General features: G+C 38.5%; 1 protein-coding gene across 1 annotated transcript in view; it reads right to left on the reverse strand.

The window, feature by feature from the left end:
- The window catches only part of KCNJ16 (potassium inwardly rectifying channel subfamily J member 16), a 46,083-nt gene extending 23,399 nt beyond the window's left edge, over window positions 1-22,684 (reverse strand). The window contains exon 1 of the mRNA XM_058675944.1: window positions 22,550-22,684. The gene's annotated coding sequence lies outside the window, so the exon portion shown is untranslated. The remainder of the gene's footprint in view (window positions 1-22,549) is intronic.
- Between the last annotated feature and the right edge of the window lie 2,954 nt (window positions 22,685-25,638).

Here is a 25,638-nt window from a genome sequence, read left to right on the forward strand (position 1 = left end):
CAAGGAAGTACGTACCCCTAGCAATTCTGTCAGTAACCTCAAGGGCAAAAGTTAGTGGGTAGCTTTTGCTGGCAGCTTTCTGTTTGCTTTCCTTATATCTGGGATAAGATAAATAAGAAGTAATTTTGTTCAATGCCTGTCTCCCACCTAGCCAGAGACACTATAGCTTAGAATGAAGTAGTCGTGAAAATGTCAACGTTTTTAATTGTTAAGTACCATCGATTGAGATAAGATTGGATGAAAAGGAGTTTGTAGTGGCAGATCCAAACGTTGACTTTGTGTTATGGGAAGTTTGATATGCTCTCTCAAGCCATAACACAAATGTCACGGAGGCAATACATTACTGCTATTGAGCTCAGGGGAACATTCTAGAATGGCAGCATAATAATGGAAATTATCAGTTCACATGTATTATATTTAAAATTAACAACATGAGAGAGAACTGTGCCAATAACCAAGGTCTGGGACAATTGAATCTGGGGTTGAAAAGATGGGCAGGGTTTCAAAAAGATTACAGAGAAGGGCAATTGCCTGAAGTAGAAGAATTACCACAAGATGTGGCATGAAGAAAGTGCTGCAGGAATAAGGAAGGGACCGACAGTGCAGATGCTAATGGTAGGTCAAGATGAAAACGTAACCTTCTATCAGTGTTGATCAAATGTGGTGGTACTGGTGACATCAGTAAACGATGTTGTACACTCTGATTAGAATAGAAACAAGTGAGAACAGGTTGACATGAAGCCCAGAGAGCATCCACCAATTGTTGAGTGAGTTCTATCATCAAGTGGATTGAAAAATGTAGTAACATGTTGGAGGAAACGAAAGGACAAGTGATTTGAAGGCCTGGCCCGGTAAACTACTAGTTAATCTCCTTGCTTTGAATGTGCCGGGATCCCATATGGACGCCGGTTCTAATCCTGGCAGCCCATGCTTCCCAGCCAGCTCCCTGCTTGTGTTCTGGGAAAGCAGTCAAGGACGGCCCAAAGCCTTGGGATCCTGCACCTGTGTGGGAGATACGGAAGAGACTTTGGGCTCCTAGCAGCTCTGGTCATTGCAGCCCTTTGGGGAGTGAATCATCAGACAGAAGATCTTCCTCTCTATCTCTCCTCCTCTCTTTATATCTGATTTTCCAATAAACATAAAACAAATCATTTTTAAAAACAGTGGTTTGAAATAGTTTCTTCCATTTTAATGTGCAAGATTTAATTTGACACTGAAAAATACTGCTAGCTTCCTAATGTTCAATTAAGTAAATATCCTGTGTTTATTTTTGTATGCCATTTTTATTATTTTAAGACAAGTGTACCATGAGGGTTGGTGTTGTGTTGCAACAGATTGAATCCAGTCTACTCCATTTATCCCCCGATTCTCTCTCTGCTAAATGTGCTTGGGAGGCAGTAGGTGATGAGCCAAGTGCTCGCACCCCTGACTCCAGGGGTTTGGACCTGCCTCCTTCCTGGTTTTGACCTGGGTTAACCACAGCTTTTGTAGCCTACCATCCAAATAACCAAATATTTTTTAAAAAGAAGAAAGAAAGTTATATGGTAAAAAGAAATACAGTAATTAACAATACAAGGAGTGGCCCAGAAAGTGCCACTCTGCCCACCACGTTTCTGTTCCTAGCTGTGAAAGCAGCTGAAACAATGGCAGGCAAAAGGAACCATCTAAGCACTTGTTCAGGAAGTCTCCTTGGGAGATGTGAAGAGAAGTACTTGGACGTTGGCAGATAAATAAAGCTCTCCAGGTGATAAAAAGGCAAACAGAATAATGAAAGTACTGGAGGAACTTAACATGTCTGAGGGATTCAAGGTGTGAAACTGAAAAGCACCGATCTTGGAAAAAAGCCATACAAATATTCTTATCATTGTGTGCTCATCAAATTGACTAATTCAGTAACGTGATTGGAAATACAGAAAAAAAGCCTGTCTGATTTTTTTTTTATGAATGCAGACACTAGGTCATGGACAGAATATCTAATTGTATTGAATTGCTCATATGCAATGAAAAATTGCAAGTTACTGCTTACAAATGAGTCTGTGTTAAAACCATGACTTCAGACAGACCAAAACAAAGTTCACAGGTGCCATTTTGGCTGGCCTGCAGACTTCCTGTTATTCTAACTGCCTGGCAACCATAGGATATGGAGGAAGTGTCTGAAGCTGTCACCACTAAACACTGCCTGCCTTCTGAAAGTCTCTTGCGCTATTTACAATTCTAAAGTAATGTGAGTGTCACTGATGCATTTTCCTTCCTTTGACCAAGCTGTGCAAGAGTAAATTATCCTAATAGAATTCAAGACCCGAAACCATAAATAAATAACAAGATGACTAATTTGTAGCTCCTCTCAAGCGTTGTTTACAACTGAATAGTGAGGTTTCATCAGAGTCTCTGTTTGGGGAAATTTTTGTTTGTTTGTTTGAATGAATGATTTTCCATGCTGGCCATTGTACTAACTCACAAACATATTGCCAGGCAAAGACCCTCTAAGAATTCCAAAGGGACTGAGTCAGACAATGCCATGAAAAAGTTCAACTTGAAATATTGCTCATGAGAAGGACATCGATACATCAAGAATTCATTGCTTGAGCCCCTCTACCATATTACCTTAGGTGACTCTGGGTCTTGCCCTGATCACTCCCAGCAGTCACAACTCTGGGTCCCTTTGACTTCCTTTCCTTTTCTACATTGTCTCAACAATACCAAAGAGGAAGTCCTTCCTTCAACTCAGATGAAAATGTGTCTCCCTATACCTTCCCAAGACTTGTCTGGTCTCATGCTGTTTCCTAAAAGTCCGCACAATAAATCTTGTATGACTTCCAACAGCCAATTCTTTAGATGGACAGTGAAAGGAATCTTGTAGTTGTGTCTTGAGCTATTCAGTCTGTTCCTTGAAACACTTCCAGCTTCTCCAACTATTCCCAATATCTATCACGATTAGCTAACTTATTAATTTTGATAGTGAAAAGGTAGAGATAAATGGTAAAATAATGTGTCACTAGAACAACCAGGACAGTGAATCGGACTACTGGAAATGTGGTCACCTTACTCAGAAGTTAACTCTGGGGGTGAAAGGATTGTTTTGTAGCTTCCTGTGTCTGGGGTATAAATATCTCAATCATGGTTAATTATAATTTATTGATAAAAAGTCTGGGAATGTGGAGTTGTCAGAAGTATACAAAATTGGCTCCTGAGACTTAATGTTGGCTCTGATACAGCATTGCAAATCATGTCATGTCTTAGAATTTCCTGAATGTTCTGGTTGATCTCAGAAAGCTTCTCTTAAGATGTAGTGTATTTTAATTCCTAATTTTTGGCTTGGTGTTTGAATATTCAAGCATCAGATCAGATTTCATTCAAAATTCCACTAGCAAAGTCCAGTTAAGCTCAACTTAAAAAGCTGTTATGTAAGGGGGAGAAGTATGCAAAGCCACAGAGCTCGCCTCTAGCTTCTAGTATGTGGACCACAAAAAAATGACCTTTGCTGTCAGTACAAGAACTAAAACTGGGCAGAGTCAATTTATCTTTGGATAGTTTCACTATGTATACTTTAAGCAAATATTATACCAAGCTAAGTCACAATTCATGCTTTTTTGAAGTGAGAGAAAAAAACAAATTGAACTTAAACTGTTGTTTTCTTAAGAATGATTTATCCTAGTTTCATACAAATCAGTAAGCTTTTAAGTTTTTATAATTTATTAATCAAGTTCTGTGAATATTCTACTTAAACAGTGCTCACATACAAAAAAAAAAAAAAGAAAAAAAACTTGCTCTCCTGCTTAACCTTTTCCACTTCTGGATGAGTTCCTAATTTCTTAAAAGTCTTGAATCTGTTTGTTTTTATTCTCTACTGAATCCATTCTACAGCAAATAGTTGTTGAGCCACAGTTTCCCAAGGGTGCGATTTTCACCCTTACTCTATTCACGCTGAATGAAACTCCTTCAGATAAACCATTCACAATGAGTAAGAGGTAGGTTGAAAAATAAAAATGTAGATTTGTTTTGGTTATGGGATCCAAAATGCAGAGAACTACAAGACAGAGATGGGAGGGGGGAGCAGCACCTATTAAGTAATTATAAAGAATTTGTATCATTCTGGAAAGTAGCATGGTTGGATCAGTACCAAGATAAAACATCTTTGACGAGCATTTTAACATTATGATGCTGGTGATGAGACTGTATGGAGCAGACACAAGATGGGGAGGGTGGGGAGATTATTATGCAGTCTCAGGAAATAAACACACAAATCCCCAATCTTCAGAAATCCAAGGTGGGGTGGAAGGTGGAGGGAGGCTGCTGAGATGCAGGCCCAGGGCAGAATGGAGTCAGCTGCAATCAGCTGTAGGTTGCTATTGTGAACCACAGAGAGTTGGTGTTTTTTGGGATGGAGGACACCGTGAAGGTGTGAAAAAGAACAAAAGATTTGTATACTCACTATAGGGTAGTCAAAACTATATGACACGAAGTACTCAGAGTTGGGCTTTCAGTTGTGTTTCCTCAATAATCACAAAACCTATGTCTGCTTAACAAAGCATTCCGGGTGCCCCCGAGTCTGACCTACTCTTTGAATTCCTGCTACTGAAACCCACCAAACAAGTATCTTTTGATTTAAGAATTTTAATATGGAAATTCACTCCAATCCATTCTTGATCTCCAGTTTGGTTACCAAACCACCTTTGAGACAAAATAGAAAAATTCCCACACTATATTTGTTTGCTAAACGTTTTCTTGAGACCTCCTGGAACACATTGCTGATGGCAATGATGAGACCAGAGCTCGCAGGCAGGGCAACTGACCCGGACCTTTATGGGCATCCTGGCAATTTACTCAAGGAACAAATTCCAGTGAGGTCATGTCTCATTTGGAATTGAATGGCTAACTCCGCTTCTGTGATCCTGTTAACAAAAATGCACATAAATTGTCCAGAACTTTTCCTTTGTTTGATTCACAAATTCAACTGCTTACGTCACGTCTGCCACATGAGCATTGCACTATGTCAGATTATTTCTGTTACCACATGGGGCTCGAGACAGACTTCTTGGACTGTGCCATGTGAACCCTCTTGAATTATGAAATACCATCATTTTTTTTTCATGTAGAGGAGTCTGGATCCTCACAAGTAGTTTATACCTCAAAACCATGAACAAATACCTAGCTGTCACCTGCTCAATGACCAAAAGTCAGAACGAGTCCCTTGTTATCTAACATCAAATCGTTCCAGTACTGAGAGGCCTCATTCCCAAGAGCAGAAGGTTGTCATGACCTAAGTTATAATGACAATGTTTTCATTACCCTTATCATTTCATGCTTATGTTTTCTTTTAGCAGTTCTACAAAATGCCCAATAAACTCTACAAAGTTACCATGGTATCAGATTTTCCAAATCTTTACTCTGAATGTCTGGTCACATGTATAAAAGGTTGTTCATGTAGAGATATAAGTTACTATTTTAATGTAACAATAATAATAGCAATAATAACAAGCTATAGGCTATTGAATAGATAGTATCTATTAGAATCATGGTGTTTATGAATGGTGTTTATGAATCATGGTGTTTATGAAATGACCTGTTTTAACTCTTAAACAATCCTGTAAGTAAGATACTAAAGGTACTTTGATATTGAAATCAGCAAATTGAGACTTAACATACATTAACATATTCATATAAAATTAAATGATAAATGAAAATGATTGGCAGAATTTGAATGGAAACTCTAAATAGCAGAGACAAAGACTTCCAAGTTAAATAAGGCAAAAGACCTTAAAGCCTAAATACTTGGGCCTGCTCCTACTGTTTTGCCCAAGGTGCAAGCTGGTGGCTGTATTGGAAATGGAGCAGCCAGGGCAGGAACTGATTCCCTAAGCGATGCTGGTGTTACAGGCAGTAGTTTATGTGCCATCTCACAGCGCTAGCCCCAAATCTTTATGATCCTGATGAAATCTATTCTAACAAATGCTCAGTGCTGACAGTTTTGTCTGGACACATGCTGTGGCCTTTCAATACAGGGGTTTAAAGAACAATACTTTCTACTGCCTCTCAGGGTTGGTAATCCGTTGCAAGCCACAAGTATCATGTCCTGGCACATGACATTTTTTCTTACTTAGCATTTATTGGCAAGTGTGATTTATCGTAACACTTACAGAAGCATTGGAATAATGCAGTCCAGCCTTGTTAAACCTAGCCATTGTAGGGGCTGGTGTGGGGGCTAAACGGGCTCTACCTTCAAGCGTCAGCATCCTATATCGCTGCCAGTTTGTGTCCTAACTTCTCCACTATTGATCCAGCTGCTTGTTTATGGCATGGGAAAGCATCAGATGACTGCCCACGGCCTTGAGTCTCTGGAGGAATATATTCTCAAGATATTAAGTAAAAGTATTTTGTTATGTCTGTTGATAAATCTGCTCACTGTATTTCTCTATCACATTCATAACCACCAGCAATGCTTATGGTAATAGAAGTAGTTCCCTTTCCCTCTAGATGTCTCAATATAAAATACACACATTCACTAATTGCTAGCCACTCAAGTTCTTTCAACTTCAGATTAGCAAATGCAACATTGATTGATTGGTCAATAATCTCAGAGTGAGCCTGTTTCTTCGTAGAACATTCAGCGCATAGCCTCACCTTTACAACCACCTCCTTGTCTCACTGCCTAGAATATTCCCGTTGCTGTCATGAAAAGAAGGACCAAAAGATAGTCTTGGCCAAAATAATTGAGTCACTTATTCCAGAGACACTCCTTAAGGTTTCTTCTATTTTCACTTTGACTTTTTCCAAAGCCTTAAGTAAATGCAAATGTTCCTATTGTTATTTCTCTTTAGGCTAGGAGGTCTGGAAAATATAGAGGAAACTTCAGAACACAGGACTGTCTGGAGCCCATGAGAAGTTAGGGAAGAAAATCTGAGTCATGAGCTGTTGCGTCCATATCCAAATCCCAATTTTCTTCATGTTTATAGGATAACTATTTTTGAGAATACTGCATGCCTTCACAACTTTCACCTTTTCCCAAATCACGGTTAATTGTTCCGTTTTTTTCCCTTTTATTTGGTCTTTCCCTTCCTTTTTGTGAGACATGCTCTTCCATTTTATTATAAATACTTAGATTGTCTGTTTGCTGCCAGTTAATCAAGTTCGAATAGTTACGGGAAATTACGAAAAAGCCAGGACGTTCATGAAAGAGTCGCACAGTAAGTGGAAACACACGTATTTTCTCTTGCATTATCTTGAACCCTGAAACATGTAAAAAAATAACCAAAATAGAAAAAATCATTAGCAAGAAAATGAACATAACACCATTCCTCATTTCATTGTGTGTGTGTGTGGTTTTTTTTTTTTTTTTTTACTAAAGAATATTTTGAGTCTCTTGCTTTTCTGTATCATGGTTTGTGATGCAGCGAATGTGGAAATGCATCTTCGTAGACTTTACAAAGTTAAAATCAGGTCATCAAGATGGGCCTCAATCTAATATCTAGTGCCCTTATAAGAAAGAAGCCTGGCCACCACCATACACCTCGAGGATAAGGCAAGTGCAGCTGTATGCACAGGTGGGAGATGCCTGCACAGGTACCTGCATGCACAGGTAGCAGCTACCTGCAGCCAGAAGTAAGTGAATGTTTAGAGGTACAATGATCTTGCCAATACCTTGACTCAAAGTTCTAGTCTCTTAACGGATCAGAGAATAAACGTCTGAAGTGCACCTTGCTTAACAAAGCAGGTTAAGCTGTTGCCTGTGATGCATCCCCTCTATGCCAGTGTACTGGTTTGAGTCCCTGCATCTTCATTTCTGATTCAGCTACCTGCCAGGGTGCATCCCAAGAGATGCCCAGTGACGACTCAAGAGCTTGGGCTTTTGTCACTCATGTGGGAGACCTAAATGGTGTTGTGGGTACCTGTCTGGAGCCTGGCCTGGCTCTGGTTGTTGTGGGCATTTCGGCAGTGAAGGGGCAGATGAAATAATCTCTCTTTCCTCTCTGTTTTTTTTAATGTCATTTTGTCCTGCAAGTAAACTAAACTGCATAAACACTGAAAAAGAAAATGTCTGCTTTGTTAAGCCGCCCAGTGCTATATACCTAAATGAAGTCCCCAATTCAAGTCTGAAGAGTCACTAGAAAAATAATCCCCGTATAAACGTATGAACCTCAATCACTCAAGCATAGAACACCATTTTATCCAGCTGAAATGTAACAAAGGTGACCTGTTTTCTCTGAGCTCAAAGTTTGTATGATGGCCAACAATGTTTTTAGGTAGACTTTCTTATCTGAGGGCTTTCCAGCGTGTAGATTCTTTTCTTTAAAGGGGAGAAAAAAAAATACAGAACAATGGCCACCATTCAATTATAAAATCACCACATCAGCCTTTCTCCCACTGACCCTTTGGACAGAAAGTAGAAACAGCCAGTTCTGCCTGGATCAGGTTGCTGTGTTTTACCAGCACAAATATCTAGGCAGGAAGATAGGTAAGTGATTAAATCCGAGGTGCAGTCTGGAACATGAACGCCTGGGCAAATAATTGGACAGCATTCTTGCTCACCAATGAAACAGCTGAGGCCGGGCATAAGTGGATTCTACCAGTTTCCCTGTCAAGGTCTCCTTGTGCAAACTACCTGTGTAGCATTTGGGACTAGACCCACAGTGATGTAAGCAGGTATCGCTAGGGTTGGGAAGTATTAGCGGTGTCCCAATCTACCTCTGCCCTGAGTGTGGTGTAACCAGAGATTCAGTGAGTCAGAAGTGTGTGTTCTCTGTCAATACTGGAACAACTTGCTTTTACTCTTTTTATCTACATATAGATTTAATAAGCAGAGATGTGTTGACCATTTGAAAAATGTTACGTGCAGTTGTAAGTCTAGTTTATAGCTAAATATTTTCACTCCTTTCCAGCTAGTTAAGCTAATTTAAGGGTATGCCCTGGGGCTGTAGACTGCCACAATTACAGAAACCCTGTAGTTTCACACTTCAGGAATTTAATGTGTTATGTTTTTCCCACTGTCTCACCCCATGTCAGAAGCACAACTTTGAAATAAATAAATACAAAACGCCTTGGGGTGGTTGTTCCCTTCCAACTTCAGGAGACTTGTTTGAAAATCAGAACACATATGCTCATTTTTCTGGTGCCTACAGAAAATCATATAATAATAATAATCAATAATAATAATAATAATAATAATAATAGCCCTTAGTTGGAGAAGAGATGTGTCTTGGGCCTGCTTGATTCTGATATAGAACATCCTACCATGAAAACGAGGTGAGGCTGGCCCCAGGAGCCAGCACAGCACCTGGCCCAAGGGAGGTGTTTATTTAACACCTGCTACTCATACTGCAGCCTTTCATGGGTCCAAGAAGACAGCCAGGATGGTCAGGGCAAGGTGGCGATCAGCCTCTGTACGCCTCTACTCCACATACGGCAGCATGAGGCCAACGTAGCTGGAATACAATGAGGAGAGGAAAAGAACTTTCAGATGTTTCAGTGGGAACTAGATGGTAAAACTTTTTATACTGTTTATCGTTTTATTCAAGAACATTTGTTTTTTCATCTAAGGAATTTAAAACTGCAGTATCCTAGTCAAATAGACATAGTGTCAATAATTCAAATCCTGTGACAGAAACTGGGCGTTTGATAAAACTGCTGTGGCAAAAACAGCCAGAATCCCATAAGTTAACAGTAAACATAAAGGTGGAAGCTTACAAATAGCACATGCATTCTCCCATAGATTCCCAAGATTTCTTGGTTAGAAAAAAATAATGTAACTGACTTATTTTCTTTTTTTTCATAAATTATTTTTTTTAGTTTTAAAACATATCAAATTTTATCATTTGGCCACATTCCCTTCAAATGTAAATATTATATAATGCACAAATATACTATTTTTCTTAAAAAATGGGGATATAATTACCAGAATGTGAAGGATCTGTGACAATGATCATAACATGAGAAAAAAGGACATATTGTCATGAACACGGTAGGATTAGTGAAGCAATATTTATAACCATATACCAAATAATATGACAATTGTATTTATACGCTATATGTTAACTTGCACAAATAACAGACACTAGGTAATATTTGTGTTCCTGGGTCTGGTTTACTGCATAATGAACCCCCAGATATGTCCATTTTGTTACACCCATCAGGATTTCAGGGTTTCTTTCATATAATATTTCATGGTGTATAAACAGCACATTTTCTTCATCCGATCACCAGTGACCAAACATCGTTGATATTGTGAACTGGGTTGCTACAAATATGATATCTCCTAAACATGTTGATTTCACTTCTTACAGATTTATCCAGAGTAACGTAGCTGGATGGTTTGGTAGGCACATTTCTATAATCTAAATAATCCTCATGTTGTTTCACCAAGGGTTGTAGCAATGTGTATTCCCACCAATAGTGTATTAGTATCCTTTTCTCCTCAATTTGTATGTATTTTGTTTTCACTGACTGCTACAATCCATCTCGAATGTGTGTTTGTGTTTGTGTCTGTGTGTCTCTGTGTGTGCGTTTCAAGAAGTTTGTGGAAAATGGAGTTGAGACCTATGTCTATATAGATGGGAAAACTGCAAATTTTTTCAAACCAAATTTTCGTGAATATTTGAGCATTTTTATGCATATATTTCAAAATTTTTTTGCACCAAAATAAACTTTGGATTCGATTTTCCATACTTTTTGAAATATCATATAGCCAAAATGTAATCATAACTTTTCTACTAGTAGACTTAGACATCTCTACAAAGTTTAGAAATAGTGTTGTCTTGCAGGGAAAATGATCGCTTTTCCCACAGACAACCAAACTGAAAGAATGATGTAGAATCAATCCTGCCAAGAACCTTTAGTCATCTAGGCAGGTCTTCACTTTTTAAGTCCATGACACATGTGAGCTGTTTCACATTCATTTTCCTGATCTTCTGTGAGCTTTATATCATTGGTACCATGAATCCTACTTAAAGAAAAAGCAGAAGTTAGATGGGGTAAACTGCCTTGACCTACATACGTCATTTCCAATTAGCCATGCAGAGAGCAGAATCAGCTGGAGGGTTTGTAATAGATACACAGGAGCCTATCTCTAGACGTCCTAAGTCAGCAGGTTGCAATTGGAACTTGGCCATGTGCATTGCTTGCCTATTCAAAGGTGATACTGCTGCTAGACTTCCACCACACTTTAAAACTGTTCAAATCACACAGCTCCAAAGTGGTAGAGGCGAGATTGGCTCTGAAACACATGTTGGTGTTAACACTAAGACGGTGCTAGAAGACGTCCCCAACGCATCAAAGAGAAAAAGAGGTGCTATAGTATTGGGATGGTAAACCAACGAGACATGGATGCTGGAATCAAAACCCTTCTGAGTCTTTCAAGTACTAGCATCTCACTAACTTAACTTTCCAAATCACTTGTATTTTCATCACTACGAAAAGAGATCTACTACTAAACTTGCGTTACTCTCATATAATTGATTATGAGCTAACATGTGCCAAATAAGGTCAAAGATCTCTCTCAGTTGAGAACTGGTACACCAAACACTGTTTGTGATTTTCATTAGGAACCAAATCAGATAAGAAGATGAACAGAGAAAAACAAAAATATGCCAGGGAGTGACCTAAATCTTTGGTTCAAAAGCTGAGATTACGTAAAAGGAAATGCCAAACAAAACAAAGACGTTTATTAGATTTCAGGAGTTCATTCATCTAAAAGATAAATACACTAACAGTTTTTAGCATAGGGAAATCACTGACTCTGTTCCGATAGTGTATGTTTGGAACTTGAAAAAGTAAACATACGGTTTCTTCAAGAGGTATTATTTTGAAGAAGGTTGAAAATCCACTACTTAATAAGCCATCAGTTTGATGTAAATATTTTTTGAAACATAAAAATTGAAATGCTAATAGCTTTCTTCCTCGGGAAATGTGAAAATATTTTATACTTAAAAATACAATTTCTCCTGGTGACTACTGGCTTTTGCCCAATAATCTCTCTACAGTCGTACATTTGACTTCATCAGTACTAGATATTTTGAATCAATGAAATGCAATGTTTGCTGTGCAATAAATGGCAAACCATATTTTACTAGATGTATCACATCACTACTACTTCTTATTAACTAAATGTAATAAAAAGTAAAATTACGATTGACTCTATTTTCTCATGAAAGTTCTCACTGTATATATCTCCTGGCACCAGAAGTAACTTTAAAACAAAAATCAACATTTGTATAGTATTAATATACTCTTTCATGTGTTAAGGATATTTTTCATTGTATACTAAGATATCTGTTGAGGCCCATTGAGGTGTGATTTTATCTATAACTTCCTGCTCAAACATGTGACATTCCAGTTCAACATGTGACAGTAATGTCAACAGAATTCCATGTGTCATTGGGAACGATCTTCTCCTAACACTGAAACATTACTTTCCTTCGGTTATGGATTATGCTTGCCTAGGAAGTACAATCATTATTGATCTGTGTTGTTAAATTTCTGTTTGTGTTATTAATCACCCATGTTGAAAACAACAAATCTCTGTGTTAGTGCTTCTTGGGTTCTGCACATTAAATACAGTACAGTTATCTTTTCTATTTCTGACTTATATGTTTTTATTATTTAAATACCTTATTAAAGAAACGGTACTTTAAGATTCGGTGTGCAAAATAGAAATACTTCATTTAATCAGTAAGAAGCAGAAAATAGGATAGTGGTGGAAATATTTGATTCCGTCTTCTCATAAAATCCCTGAGCATTTTTTGGTGATACCTACATGTTATCCACAGAGGTTTCTTCACCTGTGAGTGCACAAGGATACTTCAAAAGTTTGTGTCCAAAATTTTGTAATTCATAAACATTTTCTTCATAAGGTGTGTTTTCCATGTACTTTCTGGATATTCCTCACAAAATTCAAATTAAGTGGTAATGTAACTTCCCCAACAGACATGGATTTATTAGGTATTGAATTTCTGTAGAGGGCGAAGGTTGAAAGCTAAAAACAAATGCTAGAGGAGAACCATCTGGTCACGTAGTGATGTTGTGACCTTCAGTGCATTACATGATCTCTCAGTGTCTGTATTTCCTTGTTTGTAAAAGAAATCTGTGATAACGATTGAAAGATTAATACTTTTAAAACATTTAGAATAATAGACAACAAGCATTAAGCATTCTTTCTTTGTGCAATAAAAATACACAACATCTACCCCATTAAACATCATCGCATAAGTGAAAATTGAGATGCTATTGCTGTGAAAAATTGGTCAAATATATTCTAATAATGAATTGGAAGGGAGAATCTACATTCAGCAAGTGATTTTCAAATAAAGTTTTGGCATAACAATAAGAAAGTTTCGGCTCATTCTAATTTTTTGACATTCAGACAGAGATAGAGAGATCTTCCCTTTGCTGGTAAACTCTCCAAATACTTGCAACAATCAGAGTTGAGCCAGGACTGAATTAAGAGTCAGGAACTCCAGAGAGAGAGAGATAAGGAAGAGAGAGAGAGAGAGAGAGAGAGAGAGAGAGAGAGAGAGAGATCATCTATCTGCTGATTTACACTTAAACACTCAATGGCCTGGACTGGCCAGGCTGAAGCCAGGAGTCAGGAATTTCTTCTGGGTCTCTTATACAAATGCAACAGCCTAAGGACTTATGTCGTCTTCTACTGCCTTCCCAGGAGTATTAGCGGGGAGCTGGATCAGAGAAGGGGCAGTCAAGAGTCTCACCAGTGACCATACGGGATGGCTGGCACTGCATGTGGGTTATAGTTTAACCACACCACAGCAGCTGACCCTAATCAAACTTCAGAATATATGATTTATGTAATAGTTATATATTTATATAACCATTTCTTAATATATCTCTTGTTTTTTTCTCAGCTTACAAGAAGTAAAAGCTATACAAAGTGAGGTGTGTGTGTGTGTGTGTGTGTGTGTGTGTGGTAAAGTGGTCTCTGGCTACTGAAAGCAGACATGATTCTGTAAACTGTTGAATCTGGTTTTGTGAGCGTTTTTGGTTGCTATCCATTCAGCACCATGCCTGTACTAAGTGAAATAAGGCAAAGATCAAGCGACCTTATAGAATCAAAACCATCTTCTGTCAAGCCATTCCCCGATGTTTGTTATAAAATGGAAGTCATCTAGCATCAGATATTCAGAACAAAACTCTGAAAAGCCACTAAAACTTGAAAACTTGTGAAACTGGTTCAACTTCACTGCTCTCATCAGATACTCCATACTGTGTCAAACCAGTTCCATTACCTTCCCCAGAGGGGTAAATTAAGATGGTCTCCAACCATTTGGTGGCAGAAAACATCTCAATCAATTGTTTTTTCTTCTGAATTGGAGTGTCAGATGTGATCTATTTTTGCTTTATCGATTTATATAAATTGGCACTGATTATACCAGAATCCTCTCCCTTCCTCTTTAGCCTGGGCTGAAGAAGATGCTGATGCCAACATAATTTTCAAAAATAACACACAGGAGATGAGCATCTTCAGAAGAAAGAATAATGCTGATAAATAAATATCATGTTATTTGATTCTAGTTAGCTGTACAGTAAGCCATTCTTTGGGATATCTGGCCTATAAAGTTTAGCCCAACAGTCCCACGCCATGCAGAAGAAACAAATATGTTTGGAAAGAGTGAGAGGCGCAGTATGACCCAAATACAGAACTAGATCTAAAAAGGTTCCTTCAATATCAATGTCATTTTGGATAATACAACACAGGAAATGAACAACTTTAAAAGAAAGAAGACCCTCAGTAAATAATTGCTACCTTCATTTTGAGATACTCCAGTTCTTAGAAAAAATTTTATTTGACCAGTTCTTAGAAAAACCTACTTTGCATCTAAACAAAAGTGTTTTCTACAAAGTAGGAAATCAGATGCTTTAATAACTTACTTCTTCTCCACATTTCCTATTTAATTTTTCCCCTTTCCCCAAATTAGTCACAAGGAACAGGTGCAGGAGTTCAGGTTTACAACTCCAGGCCCAAGCAATGTGGGATAGAAATGGTGAGGGTATTAACACACCTTCACTTAGGCTATACCTTCTTTGCTTAACTACTCTGCTTGCACATTCACACTAAGAAGCACATTCAGAGCCATTCTGAATATCTTGTGCTTCTTCAGACTGTTAGCTTCTTTAGAATCAAGAAATCCCTTTTTCTGTCAACTTGGTACATTAATGTATTTCATTTCCACCCCAAGACTTTCTTGACTCCCCAGGCACAGAAGGAGTTCCGCCAATGCTTTCATCTGCTAGACCTTAACTTTCACCCCAGAAAGGAACTGATATATTATTGTCATATACTTAGTGCCAAACATAACAAGCCTTAGTGTCTCTGCTAAGAAAGAATGAGATGGCACTTGTTCAATTCCCAAAACCAGAATAAGAAAGGTAGCATTCTGTTGGCTGAACTCATCATGATTACTGAATGTTTTCATATCTGAATTAGTCCAGGTTCACAATACTATCATCATCGCAGTCATTATCTTTGCATTATTTTAGCATAATTGATATATTTTGCACACACAGACACACACTCACATCAAAGACACGGTGACTGAAGTTTGGATTTCTTTCCTTCATAACTGACAGTTCTATTAAATCTGAACCCATAGGCTTCTTCCACACACAATGCACCAAGATATAGCAGCCCGGTACCATGCAGCACTGGAGAAGCACATCCGCCAGTTATACACCCTAAAGACAGGAATGATCTCACACAGCTGTTCAGGAGAAGTAAATCGAATAGTTTGTAAATCGAATAGAAGTAAATTGAATAGTTTGCCAGCAGAATAATTCATGGACACAGTGTCCCAAGCAGAAAACAGGGATAATTTTGTAAATGTTTGGCTTTGGTTGGGTCAGTTTTTTGAAATTTTATTTGGTTCATTTTTACTTTTCTGAATGCTTCTTTAGGTTTTGTATACCCAGTACAGGTGGTATAATCTTACCTTCAGCTCCACTTTGTTATGTACTATGTTAAAGAAGAGTTTTGTTTCAAGGAAATAAGATTGTATGCCCATAAAGTACAAATTTAAATATGTGTAGCTCAAGAGGTCTTAAATGATTTGCTTATATGAACAACATGGCTTTCTCATGTGTCATACCTAATCAGCCACAAGTTGTCCCAATTCCAACCTAAAAACGAAAGACAAATTACACATACAAAAGGAGCAATTGTGAGGTGACAATCCTGGTGTATAGCTCACAGTCTAACATTCTGGCACCTTCTCAAAGTTTAGTTGCAAATCCAGGAAGGATTTCACCATGTCACATAAAAAGAATACCATAATCCATTACAAGAGCATTGAAAGTTCAGTTAATAACCTAATTGGCTTATCAAGAATGGATTAGTGAGTCTTTCAGGTGCTAGTTGGTGGAGATGTCCAGTTCTTGTTCAGCAAATCTATTGTGCTGCCCTTGGTATGAGATTAACTGAACAATTTTTTATCTAGCCATTAGGCCAGGTACCTTGTGTGATAAGTTTACCTTGGATTATTTTCCCAAAATAGAAACAGAATGTTCTGAATTACCCATTGTTTGGATCAGTTTCCCATGAGATGAGAAAAACACGGAGTCGGGAGAAACTTGACTAAATTTGCGGCTGAGTAGATATTTTTCTGGAGCAGAGCCAAGTAACTAATCAAATAGTAACCAAATCCAAGAACTTTGTCTCATAAAAATATTCCTCCGGTAGCGCTTCTCAAAATTTTCCATTAAAAAATATCTCACAGGGCTGTCGTGAGCAGCATAGCTAGCTAAGCTTCCACCTGCTGCATTAGCATACCGTATGGTACTGGGTCAAGTTCCAGCCACTCCAGTTTCAACTCAGCCCCCTGTTGCTCCAGTGGTTAAGTTTATGCAATCCCTTGGCTTATGGTGTTGATTGAGCCCCAATCCAGGATATCTTGGAGAAGACCCATGTGCGATGTGATGAGCAGTTACCTGCAGCAGACTGTGTACAAAGTCCATCACTCTTCATCATTGGGTGGGCTTCATTCAATCATCAGAGGACTTTGAAAATCAAGACTCAAATTTGCTAAAAGAAGGAATTCTTCGAAGACTTCAGTGTAGTTCTTCAGTCTGTTTGTTACCCTGCAAATTCAGCCTCTTCACTGCAATATTATCTATTCCTAGAACTTGACAGCTCCATAGCCAAACTTAAAAAAAAAAAATCTGTTCTTCTCCACCTCCTCTTCCCTCTCTCTCCCTTTTTCGTCTCCTCCTCCTTCCCTTTTGCTATCCCTCTTTTTGGCTTTCCTGCCTTCTGCTCTGGGTGCACTCTGCTGCTCTTGTTTCTCTAGAGAAACCAGACTGGAATACACAGTTACCAAATCACAGGAGGGAAAAGGCAACAACTTTAGGAGAACTGTCAGCCTGAGCTTCTGCCAGTGGAAAATCCTATAACAGAGTTGGTGATAAAAGTAGTAGTGTTGCATTTGTAAAAAGTTTTGGATTTCAAAAGCCGAAGCATGACAGCACCAGCACACCACGGACTTGCTCACCTTCCTGTGTTCCTGGAAACAACTGCAGCTTGTTGGGGAACTCGGCACATTTCACGTTAGGATAGTAGTGGGCCATTCCACTGTTCTTAATTGCTTACAGATCTGCCCTTTTCTGCCAGACACCCGACAGACAAGATCTTGATTATCTTTGTACTCTTAGTATGGAATACTGTAGGACTCAGCAAATAATTATTGATTGCATAAAAACATGGTTCTGATTTAGAATATAATTGATGGCTAAAATGTGACAAAATATAGTCTCATGTCTGCTGAAAGCGTATCCTTTTCTATGAAGTAAAGCAATAGCTAAATGTTTTCAGCTTGAGGAAGAACAAATTTTATAAAATGTCATCTAAAGCCATGAAACCATATGAACTCTTCAAAACTAAGCTAATATAACAAAAATGAAAAGCTGAATGAGGGTGATATTTCCAACACATTAAGCTGAAAGTCACCTTCTTTATGTGGAGCTGTTGGGCAAATCTAATTCAGTGATATCTCTTATCTAAATAATTGACTTTTAAAAAATGCTTCTTTACACTTCTGGACAATTTCAGATCCCTGGGAAGAGGTAAACAAGATGACCTGGGAAAACTATATTTTCTAATGAAAAGCCTCTATTAAAATGAGCCATCTATCTTAGCATTTGCATCCTTGATTTTCGGGTAAAACTTGGGAGCGAGAGGAGGAATGAATTGACCTCTTCTTTCCACTTAAAATCAGATGCGAGAAAGAGTCATCCCCACAGTACACTTAACAGTGTAAAACAGCTAATTATCCCAGTTCACAAAGAACCTAGAAAGTTATAAGAGAAAAATTGTGCTCTCAGTCAGCAGAGCTGAGCAGATTGGCATCAGTCCAGCACAGGGATCATTTGAGCACGCTCTTCAGAGTGCAGAAGATTGTTTTGCTTTGTTTTCTTTTGTTCCCATGAAGTTGAGCTCTTAGGCACAGACACTTTAACCCAGTCTCTTCTTTAGGCTGCTTTCTCTGGTTTTGCTTTTTCTTTCACAAACATCTGTTGATCTGGAGACCTTACTCTCAGGATTTCCAACAAAGGAACCCATTGGAGATACTTCAGCTGCTGAATATGTGTACCAAGTTATTTTTCACTAAAACACGAACAGAATGCACAACCTAATCAGGAGAGTCACCTGGAGAATTTTGTTCACTGCCAAAGACATCAGCTTCCACTTTGTAGTTGCGCATCTGTCAGTACATCGGGATGAAACCGAGGGAGTCTAGTTCTGTCAGTGGGGTTTGTGTGTCCTGTACACGTCTCCTGCTGGTAAACACACCAATAGCCTCCTCACATCTTTTCATGACACCTTTCATTTCTTCCCTTGGGCGTGCCAAAAGTGCATGTCTTCATTTCCGCCCAATGTATGTGCTAATCCAGCTCATTCTCAGATTTGTAGTTTGTTCTTTTGCCTCACCTGTCATGCACAATATTCTCTCTTTATATATAAAATCTGTCTTTCTTTCCTTGTCTCCCTTCTTCCCTCTCTCCTCAAATGGTCACCTCCTCTGATATCTTCCAGCCTCTTGGAAGCACTCTCTGACACACCTGGTTTGCAAATATTCTTTCTTCGATAAAAACAGCAGACTCACACAAACTCAACCATGACAACTGTCACTCTTGCAATTTTGCTTGTCATACTTTGGCCTCCGTGCTCCTTCTTAAAAAGCTCAGAGGTACTTCTGCATTGGAGCTGTTCTGTCAGCCCAAATTAGTCCACCAAATTGTCTCTACCTCTCACCTCCTTGTCACCACAGATCTTGGATCTTCATCCGTTGGTGAAGCCTTTTTTTACAATCCTATTCATAAATGCAAATCTATTATAGGAGACTTCGATGACCTGCAGATACTCATGACTTTGTGTAAGACTGTAAACTCAACTAAAGCAATTATTTCCACTTAGCAGAATATGGCAAAACTGAAGGGATGCCACTTTCATGGTTAAATTGGAAAATTACTCAATCACATCCACCTTACTCACTTGCCATCATGGAAACCAGTGAGCACATTGTGAACTGTTCTACAGAGAGAATTATGTGCCAGTGAATTGATGGCAAACTCCAGTGAGATGAGCAGTGATGAGAGGAGGCCCTCATTCAACTGATCTGGAGGAACCAGATCTGGTCAGTGCCAGTGAGGGGAGTTGAAGGATGACCATCTCCAGGCAAAAATGCAGCTGCCTGCAGCCCCTGCAAGCACTTGACAGCATGGATGAACCCCAAAACATACCCCCAAACAAGATGGCAAACATTTGCTTTTCCAAATTACTATGTGGGGCAATTTGTCAAGCAACCACAGAAAAGGGAAAACAATACTAGCATAATGTTCCCAACTCTAGCTCCAACAAGACCTTCCCTTATTTTATTTCCCGACGTATCACCATTTAGTATGTTATTTATTTCACCTGCATTTATTTAATGAGTCTCCCCCAACCTCTACTAAGATTCACAAAAGCATGCTGTTTCATCTTTCGCTATTCACCAATACAGCCTTAAAGTCTAGTCAATGCTTGGTATCAAGTCGCCAGTCAATAAAGACCTGTTAAAGAAATCAAGAACTATGTTGCTCAATAACAAATCTTTAAGTTTGCATTCTTAATACATTTGTTTCATCAAAAGATAATGTTTCATCCACTCAAGATTTAGAGATTTTTATCAGATATAAGTATTTCCCAAGAGGGATAATGCAGGAATAAATTAGCAGAAAATGTATCCTAACTATAATACCAACCAAATAAGGGCAATGAATAAATGACCAATTTCAGAGCCTCACATTGATTGAGGACTTGAAACTACGGTGAGAAAAAAAAAAAGCCATAGAAATCTTACATAAAATTTACATCCTTGCTCTCTAGAAGAAAAAAAGAAACATTTCATTCTCATGATTAAAAAACATAATCACAAAAACATGAAACTTTCACCGTTATGAAAGCTATCACTGCATCAATGTGCCAGTCATCAATGCAGTGTGTAAGCAGTCGTGATGGGGTCTTGAAACCTGTGACCTTGGCTGCTTTGGAGAGGTGCAAGCTCCAGACATGACAGGCACCCAGCCTGTTTGTTGCATCTAATACCTAAGAAGAATGTCACCCAGAGTTTCACAAGAAGACTGTTGCTGCCCTTCCGTTTTCCCAGGTCCATCCATGCTGGATGAGCTCCGAGGAATCTGTGTGTAGCTCTTCCTCTGATCTCTGTCCATGCGCTAGAAAATGTGGGGTAGAGTGGGACAGTGGGAAGCACAGCCAGTTGTGAATTCAGACAAGAATAAATTTGCATCTTGGAGAAGTTATATGTTTTTCCAAGACTGCACAGCCAGACAGTGGAAAATCTAAGCCTCATGTATAAAATCAATGTGCTAGCAGCTCCTTTACAAATTTGAGGTGAGGAGGCAGTGAATATGGCATTTTAAGCAGTTCAAGGCCTGTTTTCTCCCCTACTATGTAAATATTTATAGTCCATGTGATGCTTGAAACACTGACCTTCTCCACTGGCAAGAAGTAGTACAAAATGCTGGAGCATAAGTCTAATGTAAGACAAAAACTGAATAGTATATTCAAGGATTAAGATTTACACACAATAAAGAAAATACACAGGTCATTTGGGATTGAATATTTATTTTCATCTAAATGTTGTGTATTTTTTTCCTCTAAAGAATACTTAATTTTCAACTGAATCACATCTAATTCTTGTATTCTCCACTAACTTACATAATAGGAGAAAGGTTTTTTCAATGTCCTTGAAAATGATTTTCTCTCAAGTAAAAATACTTATTCAGAAAAAAATGCATTAAAATAAGATATCAAGTGTCCCTCCCACTCCAATTGTTTCTTACACTTTCAACTGTTGTCATAGTTTTGTTTTGATTGGATTTATCGTGATTTGTTCTAAAATAAACCTAAGATCATATCTCTCCACTACTCAAGTTCTCGCTTTGCCTTTCTTGGCCCTTACTCTGTCGTGATTTAAACTGAACTCCAGACATTGTTCACTTTTAAACTCCTTTTTGGCCTGATTTCAGAAATTCCTTGAGTGCATTCTATAAAACAACTGCGGCTTAACTACTTCACGCTGTTTTATTGGTTAATATCTGACATAAAGAGCAACACTCTACATTTCCCATAGTAAAGTAGCAAAGATATATCAATGGATTCTTTTATTCTTAAGGATCTGGCTCTTTGCCAGCTGTTAGGTAATATTCAGCAGAGCTATTGCAGTCCTCTTTTTCCCAAAGTTCTTTCAGTCCATGCAACCCTATACGAATAAAATAACATGATCAACATTCATCAGGTTTACAGAAAATTTCTTGTTTTCTTCCAAATCCATCAAAAATGGAAATAGGTCAATTGTATATGTAGGTGAATTCATATCATCCAGAGAGCAGACAGACAAAATTCTAAGTCTTTACCCAACAAAGGAAAGAAAGAAAAAGAAAAAGAAAGAAAGAGAAAGAGAAAAGAATAAAGAAAGAGAGAGAAAGAAAGGAAGAAAGGAAGAAGAAAGAAAGAAAATCTTTATAAGGATCATAGTGTACACAAAAGGGGGAAATCTTTGGCTTCCAATTTTTGTTAAAGTCTAGAAACATGGATGCTTTCTTGTCCTTCACAGTATTGTGAGGCATTCTAATGAAGCATTACTCTATTCTTGTAGATTTTATTGAGCTGTCACATTCTTCAGTGTTGACAGTCACATATTTATAAACACATGCACACAGATCCATCAATCTGATTTTGAAAAAAATTGCAAGATACATCATGTGGTATGAGTATGATGAAGCCACTTTGCAGATGCTGAAACATATGCAAATGATGTAAGAGCTGCTTCTCTGACTTCACTCAAAACTCTAAAATAACTTAAATACTATGATACAACACTTTGTGACTCCTGCTTAAAACTCCTGAATAGGAAAATAAATGAACTTGACTGTGTTTAATTTGGCCTATATATCTGCATCTCTAACACAGAGTATTACTGTACCTTCAAGAGATCATCAGGAGGAATCCTAGGCTGAAGATCTTTATGTAATAGAAAAATGAAATAATGCTTACCTTTATGTATGTTTCCCAAAGCAGATCTGTCAGCTGGGTGCTCTCAACTGGGTAATGGTAAGAATGCTGTGTAGTTAATAATAAAGGAAAGAAAAGCCTGGGGGACCAGGAGCCTGAGTTAACCATTGACACTGGTTTGTTCCTGCAGCTTCACCCTGGGGAAGCTACACAGGTGGCCCTGGCATCTTATAAAGCAGGCAATAGCCAGTCAGCTGAAACAGCATTACCTCACTGCCTCTGTGCCTCTGGAAGGAACAGGGTGAAGGTCATTCAAGTATACCCTAAGTGCAAACTTAGAGATATCTAAGAGGAAAGTTTGCTGGACCAGAACTATGTGCAACAGTGCCAATAAGTGACACAAATATTTACAAGCACAGTGACTGGAGCTAACCTATGGAAGTGCTCATGTCAATCTGAGTGGTGCAACATAATGCTTCCCACCAGAACTTTCTGTACACATTTTAGCAGGTGAGTGTTTGACCTGCCAGCCAATGTAATTTGAGTTAGGACTAGAAAGAGCTGAATTCATGCACTGTCTTACTCGACATGACTGATTATTTGTTCTATACAGCACAGTTCTATAGACGTAGTAGTGTCCACAGTCGTTTAATGTGATCAAGTGGACCAAAATTACTCTGCCTAACAGTAAGTCCTAGTACATGAAATCCCTATGTTGAGGTAGTCACATGGTCAAGTGACCTACCCAGAGGGCAGAATGCTGAGTGATAAGCAAAGAAGTGAATTTAAAATGCTATAGTTAGGAGAGAGTTTCAGAAAATGAGAAAGGTAGCCACAAGGAAAATTTAAAAAGAAATTATAACCTCCAGCTCTTCAGAACATGCATGAGTTCAGAATTCAGGAGAGTACAATGCAAATATTATTCTGACAACCAACCAGCATTTGCTTTTCCTCTAAAAAGCAGCAGCTACCAGGGACCCAGTAGATCACAGCTGGCTTGGCTAACCTTCCATATCTATGTTTGCAACCCTGGGGTTGTTCCATTTTTGCATTTTTCAAATGAACTTTGATGTTATTGCTATTCCTTCCTAGCTTGTCACTGAGGAAGCTGTTCAATGATTCTGCACCCCAGTTTCTTCATGTGTACAATGAGGGTTTTAAAAACAGTAATAGGGGCAGCATCCACCCCCTCAGAAACGATCAGTATTCCAAACTGCAGTCAGCCAAATTTTCACATTCCGATGGGAACACGTGCTTTGCAACTTGCTAAACAATACCTATAGAAGAGGATTCTAGCCCCTCCACAAGATCCATCGCCTGTGAATGCCAAATAACCACTGGACAGACATGAACATTGTATTTTTTGGAATTTTTTTTGTAAGAGTAGATAAATTGCATCATTTCCATAGCAGTTAGAACACCTTTCGCCCTGAGTTGCCCATAGCAGTCTGGCTTGCCTGGTGTGTGCCATCACTTGCACGGCTTGTTTGAAAGCTTCACTCTGTTGATTAGTGTTCTACATCGAACGACATCTGAAAGCGCACATGGAGACCAGAAGGATGTTAGGGACAGTGGCTCTGTTTGCCTGAGCATTTTGATTTACCTAAGACGATGAAACAGCTAAACTTAGCATAATGCAAGATAACAGGGAAGAGCTGGACTGGAGGTGAGACGGTGAAATCGGATGGCTTCCCAGCTTCAACCGAGTCAGACAGCCGTAGAACGGCTTCGTTCATTGGTTGGAAATAAATTCCGAGACTATCAGATACACCCAAATTCACATTGAGGTAGGAAAACACTGTCTAGAGCCAAATAAAAAGTGGTATCTGGATAAGCTTTTTTGTTCCATGTTTAACACTTATACACTGTCATCCTCACTGAAACAGAAAGGGAAACTGAGGCACACTGAAAGAGCATGTTTGTTTTAAGCTTTGTAAAGTAGCAAAGGAATGAAAGAAGGCACGACTGAAATGGAAAATGGGTAAATGATCACCCATGCACGCTTTCACAGATCTGTGCTTCTTTGTTGTCCAGTGGCCAAAGAGTTTCTGTTACACTGAAGGGCTACCGATGACGCAGGCCTTCCGCACTCTGGCTTAGCATCGGCACACTGACTCAGTTTGATGGTGACTAAGAGTGTTGCCATGTTTTTGAATGTGAGACAGAATTTTTAATACAATATTGGCTGACGTGGAAATCATATGAAATTCAAACTTCAGTGTCCATACTTAACATGCATTGGAACACAGCCGTGAACAATCATTTATATAGTTCTAATGGATATAAATATGCCAATATTAATACATATAAACACATTTGTTATAAATGGTCAATATATCAATATTATACTTAACACTACATTAATTCTAAAAGCCAATCATAAATAATTATTAGTTGTTAATTAATACATAATTAATTGTGTAGATTATAATAAATTTAAATATTAACACTGTTAATGAATATTTAATGCTACAGAACTCTCAAAGTCTAAAATATTCAGTGTTTGTCCTCTATAAGAAAATGTCAACCTCTGATCTAGCTAAACCATGTAGCTGACTATTTGCTATGGTAATCCTTCCATTTCTCATTAATGAAATTCAAATCAAAGTGAAGCATACATCTATCATTTAAAATCCTGTCTTTTTTTGAAAATTTCTTTTACCAGATTCTTCCTTGCCAACTATAAGAACCAATTAGTAGTTTTATTTTAAAATATAAAAACGTTTAAAGCTTTTTAAGGACACTATTCCTTCCAGCCTATGTGTTATAGTTCTTTGTTACACTTTTTATTCAAGTACCAATCAGTAGGGATTCACTGAGTCACATTTTTTAATTTAATAAAGTATCTAAAAATGGGACCCAGAGCAGTAGCCTAGTGGCTAAAGTCCTTGCCTTGCATGCCTGGGATCCCAAATAGGAGCTGATCTGTGTCCGGGCTGCTCCACATCCCTTCCAACAACCTGCTTGTGGCCTGGGAAAGCAGTGAAGGATGGCCCAAAGCCTTGGGACTGTGTACCCGTGTGAGAGACCCAGAAGAAGCTCCTGGCTCCTGGCATCAGAACTGCTCAGTTCTAGCCACTGCTCCCACTTGTGGAATGAACCAGCAGATGGATGATCCTTCTCTCTGTAAA

The sequence above is a fragment of the Ochotona princeps genome, chromosome 17 (assembly GCF_030435755.1).
Source record: "Ochotona princeps isolate mOchPri1 chromosome 17, mOchPri1.hap1, whole genome shotgun sequence".
NCBI classification, from domain to species: Eukaryota; Metazoa; Chordata; class Mammalia; order Lagomorpha; family Ochotonidae; genus Ochotona; species Ochotona princeps.